Source organism: Calidris pugnax, unplaced genomic scaffold, assembly GCF_001431845.1.
Source record: "Calidris pugnax isolate Ruff unplaced genomic scaffold, ASM143184v1 scaffold501, whole genome shotgun sequence".
NCBI classification, from domain to species: Eukaryota; Metazoa; Chordata; class Aves; order Charadriiformes; family Scolopacidae; genus Calidris; species Calidris pugnax.
The window spans coordinates 88,365-100,017 of record NW_015091485.1 but is presented as its reverse complement, the minus strand read 5'-3'; positions in this window follow the sequence as shown (position 1 = coordinate 100,017).

Below are 11,653 nucleotides of genomic sequence, written 5' to 3'. Positions count from 1 at the left end.
GCGCGGCCGGGCCGGGGGGAGGCGAGGCCGGGGAGGCTGCGCCCGCGCCGAGCCCTTCGCGGCTTCCGGAGGGGGCGGCGGGCAGCGCGGCTCCCGCTCCTCCCGCCTTTCCTTGGTGTATTTGTCTTTTTAATCGCGGATTATTTCATTTCCCTCCTCCCCACACCCCCCCGCCTCGTCCGGAGGCAGGTGGGGCTGGGTTGAATCCCGGCGATTTGCGAACGGGAGTCATTGCCCCCGGGACCTCCGCCCGGGGATCCCTGGGGTGGCCCTGCCGGGGCAGCAGCTGGGCTTGCCGGGGGGGGGACAGATGGCTCAGCCCCGGGAGGAAAGTCCCCGCCGCTCCGCAGCCCCGGCACACACCGCTCCCGGCCGGAGGCAAGACAGCGCCCGGGCACCCGGCCGTGGGTCTCTGATCCCGGGGGGGGCTCCGAAAGGCTCAAATCCAGCAGGTCTGGGCAGGGAGGTGGGTGCGGGGAGAGCTGGCCCCCAACCGCCACCCAGGCGCTCGCCTTTGTTCTTTCCTCGCAGCCCACCTTCAGGGGGGTGTCGCGCATCTGCCGAGGAATAACCGGGATGCTGCTCTGCCACCGCGTTAGGGACCTCCCGAGAAGCCACCCAGCAGGAAGACTTGGGAACAAACAGTTCGCTGCTTTTCGGTTCAGTGATTTCTAGCCCTGATTTTTATGAGGAAGCGTCTCCTAAACCAGCCCCACACGCCGTTGGGTGTCGGAGCAGCTTTGCACAGGGACCGAGGGTCTGAGACCCTACAGATGCTTTTGTGGGCAAGTACCAGGCTGGTCGTGGTCTGACCTGGCTCACCCAAGCCTTCAGGACATCCCACATCCCTGTGCGCTGCTGGGACCAGCCTACAGCACCTCCCACACCTGGAGCTTTCCCTTCCTCCTCCCTGGTGGGGATTCCTCTCCCTCCCAGCTCTTTCTCTGCTCCCAGGAGTGGTTTGGGAGGCCCACGCGTGGCTGAAGGATGGGGATTTGCAGAAAACACTTGGCTTCCATCAATGCAAAAACCACGGCACAAAAATGCAGGGGGTTCACCGAGTGATGGGGGTCCTGGGAGAGGTGGTTGAACCCAGATTGACTTAGAAGGTGTTTTGGGGACCTCTGTGTTCCTTCCAGGCTGTCTCAGTGCCCCGGGTCTCAGTCTCCCCGTGCAGGTTGCTGAGGATCCCACCCATGGACCTGCCTCCCCCGTAACACCCCCACTCACCCCCAGTTCTCCTGGCTCCATCCTCCCCAGGTCCTCACCAAGAGGCTGAAAGATCCCATCACGCTCCTCCCAGGTGTCCCAGCCTCCCAAGGGTTGAGACCCTACAGATGCTTTTGTGGGCAAGTGCCGGGTCTGACCTGGCCCATCCAAGCCTTCAAGACATCCCACATCCCTGTGCGCTGCTGGGACCAGCCTACAGCACCTCCCACACCTGGAGCTTTCCCTTCCTCCTCCCTGGTGGGGATTCCTCTCCCTCCCAGCTCTTTCTCTGCTCCCAGGAGTGGTTTGGGAGGCCCACGCGTGGCTGAAGGATGGGGATTTGCAGAAAACACTTGGCTTCCATCAATGCAAAAACCACGGCACAAAAATGCAGGGGGTTCACCGAGTGATGGGGGTCCTGGGAGAGGTGGTTGAACCCAGATTGACTTAGAAGGTGTTTTGGGGACCTCTGTGTTCCTTCCAGGCTGTCTCAGTGCCCCGGGTCTCAGTCTCCCCGTGCAGGTTGCTGAGGATCCCACCCATGGACCTGCCTCCCCCGTAACACCCCCACTCACCCCCAGTTCTCCTGGCTCCATCCTCCCCAGGTCCTCACCAAGAGGCTGAAAGATCCCATCACGCTCCTCCCAGGTGTCCCAGCCTCCCAAGGGTTATCTGGGGCAAAAGTGGGGGGAATCAGCCCCATCTCCAGGATGGAGCTTGTGGGCTCGTCTTGGATTTCAGCACAGCAGAAACCTGGAGCAGAGGGACCAGTTTCACACCATGGGTCAAAAAATAGCTAAGGATCCAGCTGCCCCATAGCACCTTGTTGGCAACGGCCGGGCAAGTCCACCCGGCTCAGCCCTCCCCATGGGCTCCAAAAAATCCCAGAGAAAGGGAAAACACCCCCGTGTAAAACCACGGAAAGTGCTACAATGGCGCCGAGATCCCGCCTGGCTCTCGACCAGGTGGAGTTTCACGAGGAATCAATTTTAGATTAAAAAAGGTCAATATAGCATGTCAAAGCGCTGCCTTCGAAGGCGAGGAGATAACTTCATTTGGGGGAAAGGAGCCCAACGGTTTGTCTTTCGCTGCGCCCGTAACCCGCCGCCCTCCAACACCCCCAGCCTGGGGCTTTTCTTTTTCTTTTGCAAGAAAAAACCCCAGATGAACATTAGGAAAGAATTTTTCACCGAAAGAGTGGTCGGGCATTGGAACAGGCTGCCCAGGGAGGGGGGGGAGTCCCCATCCCTGGCTGTGTTTAAGGGCCGTTTAGATGCAGTGCTGAGGGACATGGTGTAGGGGAGGGCTTTGTAGAGTAGGGGAGATGGTTGGACTCGATGATCCCAAGGGTCTCTTCCAACCTAGACCATTCTATGATTCTGTGATTCTATGACAAAAATATTAGGAGGAAATTAAATTGGAGGCGCGTTATTTATTCCTGGGGATCCACGGATAATTCCATGAATCCGGCCCATCCAAGCTCTCCATCCCCAACGCAGAAGGAGCCAGGTGGGATCACTTCCCTGGGTACACAAAATCATCTCCTTCTGCCAAAAAGGGGTGTTTTAAGTAAAAAAAACCCACGTAGGTCTGTGTGCCAGAGAGAGAGAGCTCTCTGCCAGGGCTATAAACAGAACACATGAATTTATTTATTTTTTTTGCACTAAACTGATATTTTTACCCCCAAATGTCTATTTTTTTTTGCTCAAGAAAATTAACATGGGGATTGCGTTTTATAATATTTTTTTTTTTTTCCCCTCAAAAAAACTCTGGAGCAGAAAGAAATGGCACCCCTGGCAACTCCTGCTCCCCCTCCCCAGCTGCAGGCAGGGCTGCCCCGGGAAGAGCTGGGTACCTGCTGGTACCTGCCGGGACACGAGGACTTTGGACACTTGTATCCAGCACCAGAATTACTCCATATTTCCAAATGGATCAAAAAAATAAAATATATTAAAATATATTCCCCCCGGGACGAGCATCAGCAATGCTCCCAGAGCAACCAGCAAATAGTTATTTGGGGGAAGAACCAGGTGTGAAGCTGCTACAGGGCAAGCGGGGTTGGGAATGCTGTTTCCTGCCTTCAAAAAGGCAAAATCAGGGAAAAAAAGGGGTTTTAGGTTAATAGAAACCCCCCCCCAGGGACATCACAGGTTTGCAGCCCCAAGTCCCGGCATTGGGGTTGGTTTTTTTTCCCCCCCCTTCTTTTCCTCCTGAGCTCTTGGGGTTGATTTCATTTTTTTTCCTTCTTTTGGGCTGAAACCCTTGTCTGGGCTTGGTGATGAGTCGGAGTGTGAATTTTTGGGGTGAATTTATACCAAAGCACCGAATCTGAGGGTGGGGATGTCCCGGGAGAGGCCGGTGGGGATGGGAGTTGCTGCTGAGACAAAGCCAAGGGGGGGTCGGGAGCATCTTTCACCCACTCGAGCAGCAATTAATGACACCGAGTTGTCAGAACAAGACAAAACGATGATTTTTGGCGTGTTTATTGGCAAAGAAATCTTCCAAAGGGCCCCATCTATCTGGGTTACGGTGACGGGGAAAAGATATTTATTCCGATGCGTTATGTAAATCAGTGTGGGATAAATACATGCAAATGATCGGCGCAGGTCGCGTGTAATTAAGTCCGTCAGGTGATTCCCCTTAACGGGGCCGGGGTTGGGGGTTGGTTTGGGGCTAAATCCCTCCAGTGGCTGGGTTTTGGCCAAAGAGCCAGGATACACACACCTTTGCTGCTGGAGGGCTGAAGATCTCTGGGATTCATGTTAATGAGCCCCTAATTAATGAGCGGCAGAGCAGCTCTGGGAGCAGGAAGGAGAAGGTGACGAGGTGGAGCCCAGCACCTTGTGATGGGGCAGCCGGGCTGGGGATGGACACGGCTCCTCTGGGCTGTGCTGGGATGGAGCAGCCTGGGGACAGGGACATCCCAGTCCCAGGGTCAGGGGTGCTCCATCCTTGGGGTCAGGGATGGGCCAGGCCTGGGGTCAGAGATGCTCCAACCTTGGTGTCAAGGATACTCCAGCCCTGAGGTCATGGATGCTCCATCCTTGGGGTCAGGGATGCTCCAGCTCTGGGGTCAAGGATGGTCCATCCCTGGGGTCAGGGATGCTCCAACCTTGGTGTCAAGGATACTCCAGCCCTGAGGTCAGGGCTGCTCCATCCTTGGGGTCAGGGATGCTCCAGCTCTGGGGTCAAGGATGGTCCATCCCTGGGGTCAGGGATGCTCCAGCCTCGGGGTCAAGGATACTCTTCCCAGTGATGCCCCAACCCTGGATGTTCCATCTCTGGGTCCAGGGATGCTCTGGGATCGTGGATGCTCCAGTCCTGGAGTCAAGGACACCCCAACCCTGGATTGAGGGATGCTCCATCCTTGGGGTGATGGATGTCCCATCCCTGGGGTCAGGGATGTTCCATTTCTGGGTCCAGAGATGCTCTGGCTCTGGGATCATGGACACACCATCTTTGTCGCCCTTCTCTGGACCCGCTCCAGCACCTCAATGTCTTTTTTATGGTGGGGGGCCCAAATCTGGACACAGTACTTGAGGTGGGGCCTCACCAGTGCCCAGTACAGGGGGACAATCAGTCCTGAGGTCAGGGATGCTCCATCCTTGGGGTCAGGGATGCTCCAGCTCTGGGGTCAAGGATGGTCCATCCCTGGGGTCAGGGATGCTCTGCCCAGGGATGCGCCAACCCTGGAGACAGGGATGCTCCAGCCTCGGGGTCAAGGATACTCTTCCCAGTGATGCCCCAACCCTGGGGTCAGGGATGTTCCATCTCTGGGTCCAGGGATGCTCTGGCTCTGGGATCGTGGATGCCCCAGTCCTGGAGTCAAGGACACCCCAACCCTGGATTGAGGGATGCTCCATCCTTGGGGTGATGGATGTCCCATCCCTGGGGTCAGGGATGTTCCATTTCTGGGTCCAGAGATGCTCTGGCTCTGGGATCATGGACACCCCATCCCTGGGGTCAAGGACTCCCCATCCCTGTGGTCAAGGACTCCCCAGCCCCGGGGTCAGGAACACCCCAGCCCTGGGGTCAGGGACGTCCAGCCCTGGGGTGAGAATCATAGAATCATAGAATGGTCTAGGTTGGAAGAGACCCTTGGGATCATCGAGTCCAACCATCTCCCCTACTCTACAAAGTCCTCCCCTACACCATGTCCCTCAGCACTGCATCTAAACGGCCCTTAAACACAGCCAGGGATGGGGACTCCCCCCCCTCCCTGGGCAGCCTGTTCCAATGCCCGACCACTCTTTGGGTGAAAAATTCCTTCCTAATGTTCAGTCTAAACCTACCCTGTTGGAGCTTGAAGCCGTTCCCTCTCGTTCTGTCACTTATTACCTGTGAGAAGAGACCAGCACCAACCTCTCTCCAGTGTCCTTTCAAGTAGTTGTAGAGAGTGATGAGGTCTCCCCTCAGCCTCCTCTTCCTCACACTAAACAGTCCCAGTGAGGGATGGTCTCCGTGATGAAGTGCCAAAATCTGGGCATCCAGCTCGTGCTGGAGGTGCCGGCCACCAGCCTGCACCCAGCCTTGACCCTAAACCCATCCCTCCTCGCTCCACCTGGGAACAGCCACCAACCCCAGTGCCACGGAGCCCCGAGGGCCACCTCCTGTCACCCCAGGCAGAGCATCCTCCACCCCCCAGGCCCCGCAGGGAAGGGCCACGACGGTGCAAACCAAACCCGAGCGACTTCCCCAACCTCCTCCAGCAAGAACCACCCATCTATTCAACCAGCCTTTCCCCCATCTGAAGGTAATTAGCCACCCGGCTGCCAATCAACGTCAGCGCCCGCGGATCCCCCCTGACGGATCGCTGTTGGGTGGCTGCTATCGAATCGATAGAGGAATTAAAACGCGTCCACGCCGTTCTTCCCCCCTTGTCACCTTATCTCGGCGGCTGGCGGAAAGCGCGGCAGATTAGAGAATCCATCATCGTTTAAGCCTTTGTCGCTCGCAAAAATTCGTAATTAACAAAAAATTCCCATTCACTTGCTCATGTAATTTAATTAGTTTTCCATTAAATGGAGACTAAATATCGTCTAATCCCCCCACCAGAGCAAATAATTGTTTTCCATTCTTTTGGAAGTTATCGCTGGCGTATTGTAACGATCAAAATTCATTAGGAGCCTGGGAGCAGCGGTGGGGAGAGGTGGGGAGAGTGCTGGAGGACACGCAGGGAGGGGGTGACGGGGGGTGACAGGGACAGGGGGGCCGAGCCAGGACCTCCTGGTGCTGTCCCCGTTGTCCCCAGAGTTGGGGGGGGTCACCAGCACCCAGTGCAGGATGTGACCTGGGTGCTCTGGGTGACGCAGCCCACTCCGGCTGGGATCACCTCCCGATGCTGGGATCACTCCCCGATGCTGGGATCACTCCCCGATGCTGGGATCACCCCAGGGTCGAGGAGCGGGATGGGGACAGGGGTGGGGGCAGCCCCACAGGACAGGGGGGGTCACCGCCAGCCCCCCTGTCCCCACCGAAAGGCCGGGTGGCAGCCCCCCCCCCCAGAGCAGCCCCGTTGCCCAGAGCCCCTTTATCTGGATCTGGGAGGGGTTTTTGTATGTGTGCGTGTTGGCACCTGTGTGCGAGTGTGCACATGTGCATGTATGTTTGTGCCTGTGTGCACATATATGTGTGTGTTGGCACCTGTGTGCATGCAGCTGTGCACATGTATGTGCATGGTTGCACGTATCTGTGAATGTGTGCCTGTGTGTAGGTGCACGTGTGCATGTATATGTGCATGTATTTGAGCATGTTTGTACCTGTGTGCATGTGAGCGTGCATGTGTGCATGTATGTGTGCATGTATATGTGCGTATTGCACATATATGTGCGTATGTGCACATATATGTGCATGTTTCCACCTGTGTGCATGCAAATGTGCATGTGTGCATGTGTGTGCACGTGTGTGCACATCTATGTACATGTTTGCACCCATGTGCATGTGATTATGCATCTGTGCATCTATGTGTGTGCCTGTTTATGCATGTGTGTGCATGTATGTGTGCGTGTTGGCACCTGAGTGCACATGTGCATGTACATGTGCATGTATGTTTGTGACTGTGTGCACGTGTGTGCACATCTATGTACATGTTTGCACCCATGTGCATGTGATTATGCATCTGTGCATCTATGTGTGTGCCTGTTTATGCATGTGTGTGCATGTATGTGTGCGTGTTGGCACCTGAGTGCACATGTGCATGTACATGTGCATGTATGTTTGTGACTGTGTGCACGTGTGTGTGTTGGCACCTGTGTGCATGCAGCTGTGCATATGTATGTGCATGGTTGTGCCTGTGTGCATGTGTGTGCCTGCATATGTGCACATATGGGTGTATGTTTGCACCTGTGTGCATGTATATGTGCACATGTATGTGCGTGTTTGCATGTGTGCCTCTGTGTGTGTGTGTGTGCACATGTGCATGGATATGTGCATGTATTTGAGCGTGTTTGCACCTGTGTGCATGTGAGTGTACATGTGTGCATGTATGTGTGCATGTATATGTGCATATGTGCACATATGTGTGCACGTTTGCACCTGTGTGCATGCAGCTGTGCATGTGTGTGTGTGTGCACATCTATGTACGTGTTTGCACCCCTGTGCCTGTGATTATGCATCTGTGCATGTATGTGTGTGCCTGTATATGCGTGTGTGTTCATGTATGTGTGCGTGTTGACACTTGTGTGTGAGTGTGCACATGTGCATGTATACGTGCATGTATGTTTGTGACTGTGCACATATATGTGTGTGTTGGCACCTGTGTGCATGTAGCTGTGCCTATGTATGTGCATGGTTGTGCCTGTGTGCGTGTGTGCCTGCATGTGTGCACATATGTGTGTTTGTTTGCACCTGTGTGCATGTAGCTGTGCACATATATGTGCATGTTTGCCCCTGTGTGCATGCAAATGTGCACGTGTGCATGTGCGTGCACATCTATGTATGTGTTTGCACCCCTGTGCATATGATTATGCATCTGTGCATGTATGTGTGTGCCTGTATATGTGTGTGTGTGCATGTATGTGTGCGTGTTGGCACCTGTGTGCACATGTGCAGGTACATGTATGTTTGTGAATGTGTGCACGTGTGTGTGCACATATGTGTGTATGTTTGCACCTGTGTGCATGTGTGCACATGTATGTGCATGTTTGCACCTGTGTGCCCGTAGCTGTGCACATGTGCGTGTGCGTGCACATCTATGTACATGTTTGCACCCCTGTGCATGTGATTATGCATCTGTGCATGTGTGTGTGTGCCTGTATATGCATATGTGTGCATGTTGGCACGAGTGTGCACATGTGCATGTATGTTTGTGCCTGTGTGCATGTGTGTGTGCACATATACGTGTGTGTTTGCACCTGTGTGCATGTAGCTGTGCATGTGTATGTGCACGGTTGTGCCTGTGTGCATGTGTGTGCCTGCATGTGTGCACATGTGTGTGTATGTTTGCACCTGTGTGCATGTATATGTGCATGTGTATGTGCATGTGCATGTTTGCATGTGTGCACGTATCTGTGAATGTGTGCCTGTGTGTGTAAGTGCATGAGTGCATGTATATCTGCATGTATTTGAGCATGTTTGCACCTGTGTGCATGTGAGTGTACATGTGTGCATGTATGTGTGCATGTATATGTGCATATGTGCACATATGTGTGCACGTTTGCACCTGTGTGCATGCAGCTGTGCATATGTATGTACATGGGTGTGCCTGTGTGCATGTGTGTGCCTGCATATGTGCACATATGTGTGCACGTTTGCACCTGTGTGCATGTGAGTGTACATGTGTGCATGTATGTGTGCATGTATACGTGCATGTATGTTTGTGACTGTGCACATATATCTGTGTGTTGGCACCTGTGTGCATGCAGCTGTGCATGTGTGTGTGTGAGTGCACATCTATGTACGTGTTTGCACCCCTGTGCCTGTGATTATGCATCTGTGCATGTATGTGTGTGCCTGTATATGCGTGTGTGTTCATGTATGTGTGCGTGTTGACACTTGTGTGTGAGTGTGCACATGTGCATGTATACGTGCATGTATGTTTGTGACTGTGCACATATATGTGTGTGTTGGCACCTGTGTGCATGTAGCTGTGCCTATGTATGTGCATGGTTGTGCCTGTGTGCGTGTGTGCCTGCATGTGTGCACATATGTGTGTTTGTTTGCACCTGTGTGCATGTAGCTGTGCATGTGTATGTGCACGGTTGTGCCTGTGTGCATGTGTGTGCCTGCATGTGTGCACATGTGTGTGTATGTTTGCACCTGTGTGCATGTATATGTGCATGTGTATGTGCATGTGCATGTTTGCATGTGTGCACGTATCTGTGAATGTGTGCCTGTGTGTGTAAGTGCATGAGTGCATGTATATGTGCATGTATTTGAGCATGTTTGCACCTGTGTGCATGTGAGTGTACATGTGTGCATGTATGTGTGCATGTATATGTGCATATGTGCACATATGTGTGCACGTTTGCACCTGTGTGCATGCAGCTGTGCATGTGTGTGTGTGTGTGCACATCTATGTACGTGTTTGCACCCCTGTGCCTGTGATTATGCATCTGTGCATGTATGTGTGTGCCTGTATATGCGTGTGTGTTCATGTATGTGTGCGTGTTGACACTTGTGTGTGAGTGTGCACATGTGCATGTATACGTGCATGTATGTTTGTGACTGTGCACATATATGTGTGTGTTGGCACCTGTGTGCATGTAGCTGTGCCTATGTATGTGCATGGTTGTGCCTGTGTGCATGTGTGCCTGCATGTGTGTATGTTTGCACCTGTGTGCATGTATATGTGCACAGGTATGTGCATGTTTGCCCCTGTGTGCATGCAAATGTGCACGTGTGCATGTGCGTGCACATCTATGTATGTGTTTGCACCCCTGTGCATATGATTATGCATCTGTGCATGTATGTGTGTGTGCCCGTATATGTGTGTGTGTGCACGTATGTGTGCGTGTTGGCATGAGTGTGCACATGTGCATATGTATGTACATGCACATGTATGTTTGTGACTGTGTGCACATATATGTGCATGTTTGCCCCTGTGTGCATGCAAATGTGCACGTGTGCATGTGCGTGCACATCTATGTATGTGTTTGCACCCCTGTGCATATGATTATGCATCTGTGCATGTATGTGTGTGTGCCCGTATATGTGTGTGTGTGCACGTATGTGTGCGTGTTGGCATGAGTGTGCACATGTGCATATGTATGTACATGCACATGTATGTTTGTGACTGTGTGCACATATATGTGTGTGTTGGCACCTGTGTGCATGTATATGTGCACATATATATGTGCATGTTTGCATGTGTGCACGTATCTGTGAATATGTGCCTCTGTGTGTGTGTGTGCACGTGTGTGCACGTGTGCATGTATGTGTGCATGTATTTGAGCGTGTTTGCACCTCGGTGCATGTGAGTGTACATGTGTGCATGTATGTGTGCATGTATATGTGTGTATGTACACATATATGTGCATGTTTGCACCTGTGTGCATGTAGCTGTGCATATGTATGTGCATGGTTGTGCCTGTGTGCATATATATGTGCACATGTATGTGCGTGTTTGTGTGTGTGCACGTATCTGTGAATGTGTGCCTATGTGTGTGAATGTATGCATGTATGTATGCATATATACATGCATGTTTGCACCTGTGTGCATGTGATGTATGTGTGCACATATATGTATGTATGTGTGCATGTGTGTGCATACATATGTGCGTGTCTGCACCTTTGTGCACTCAGCTGTGCATGTGTGCATGTATGTGCACAGTTGTGCCTGTGTGCATGTATCTGTGCATGTGTGTATGTATATAGCATGTTTGCACCTGTGTGCATGAGTTTGCATGTATATGTGCATATATGCACACATATGTGCACGCTTGTACCTGTGTGCATGCAGCTGTGCATGTATGTGTGTATATGTGCACATACATGTGCACGCTTGCATCTGTGTGCACACACCTGTGCATGTGTGTGTGAATCTGCATGTCTGTGTGCATATATGCACATGTATGTGCATGTTCACACCTGTGTGCATGTAGCTGTGTCCATGGGAGTGTGTGTGTATGTGCACACGTGGGTGTGTGTGTAGACAAATGTCCGTATGTGTGTGTGCACACATGTACATGTATGTGTGTGCATGCCTGAACACGAATGTGCAGGTATGTATGCGTGTTACATATATGTGTGTGCATGGCCGTGCATGTGCGAGCATGAATATGCATGTTACATGTATGTGTGTGCATTGGGTGCTTATTTGACCCCCCCGGCTCCTCTGGCAGCGCTGGGACAGGCACCGGGCCGGGCACCAGGCCGTGCCTGGGGAGCTGGGCCGTGCCCTCACTGCTGCGGTGAGTTTGCTGGTGCTCGGGTGGCCGTGGCGCAGCCCTGGGGGGGTTGGGGGGGGGGATGCCCCGGAAGCCAAGCGGCTGCCTGCCCCCCCCCC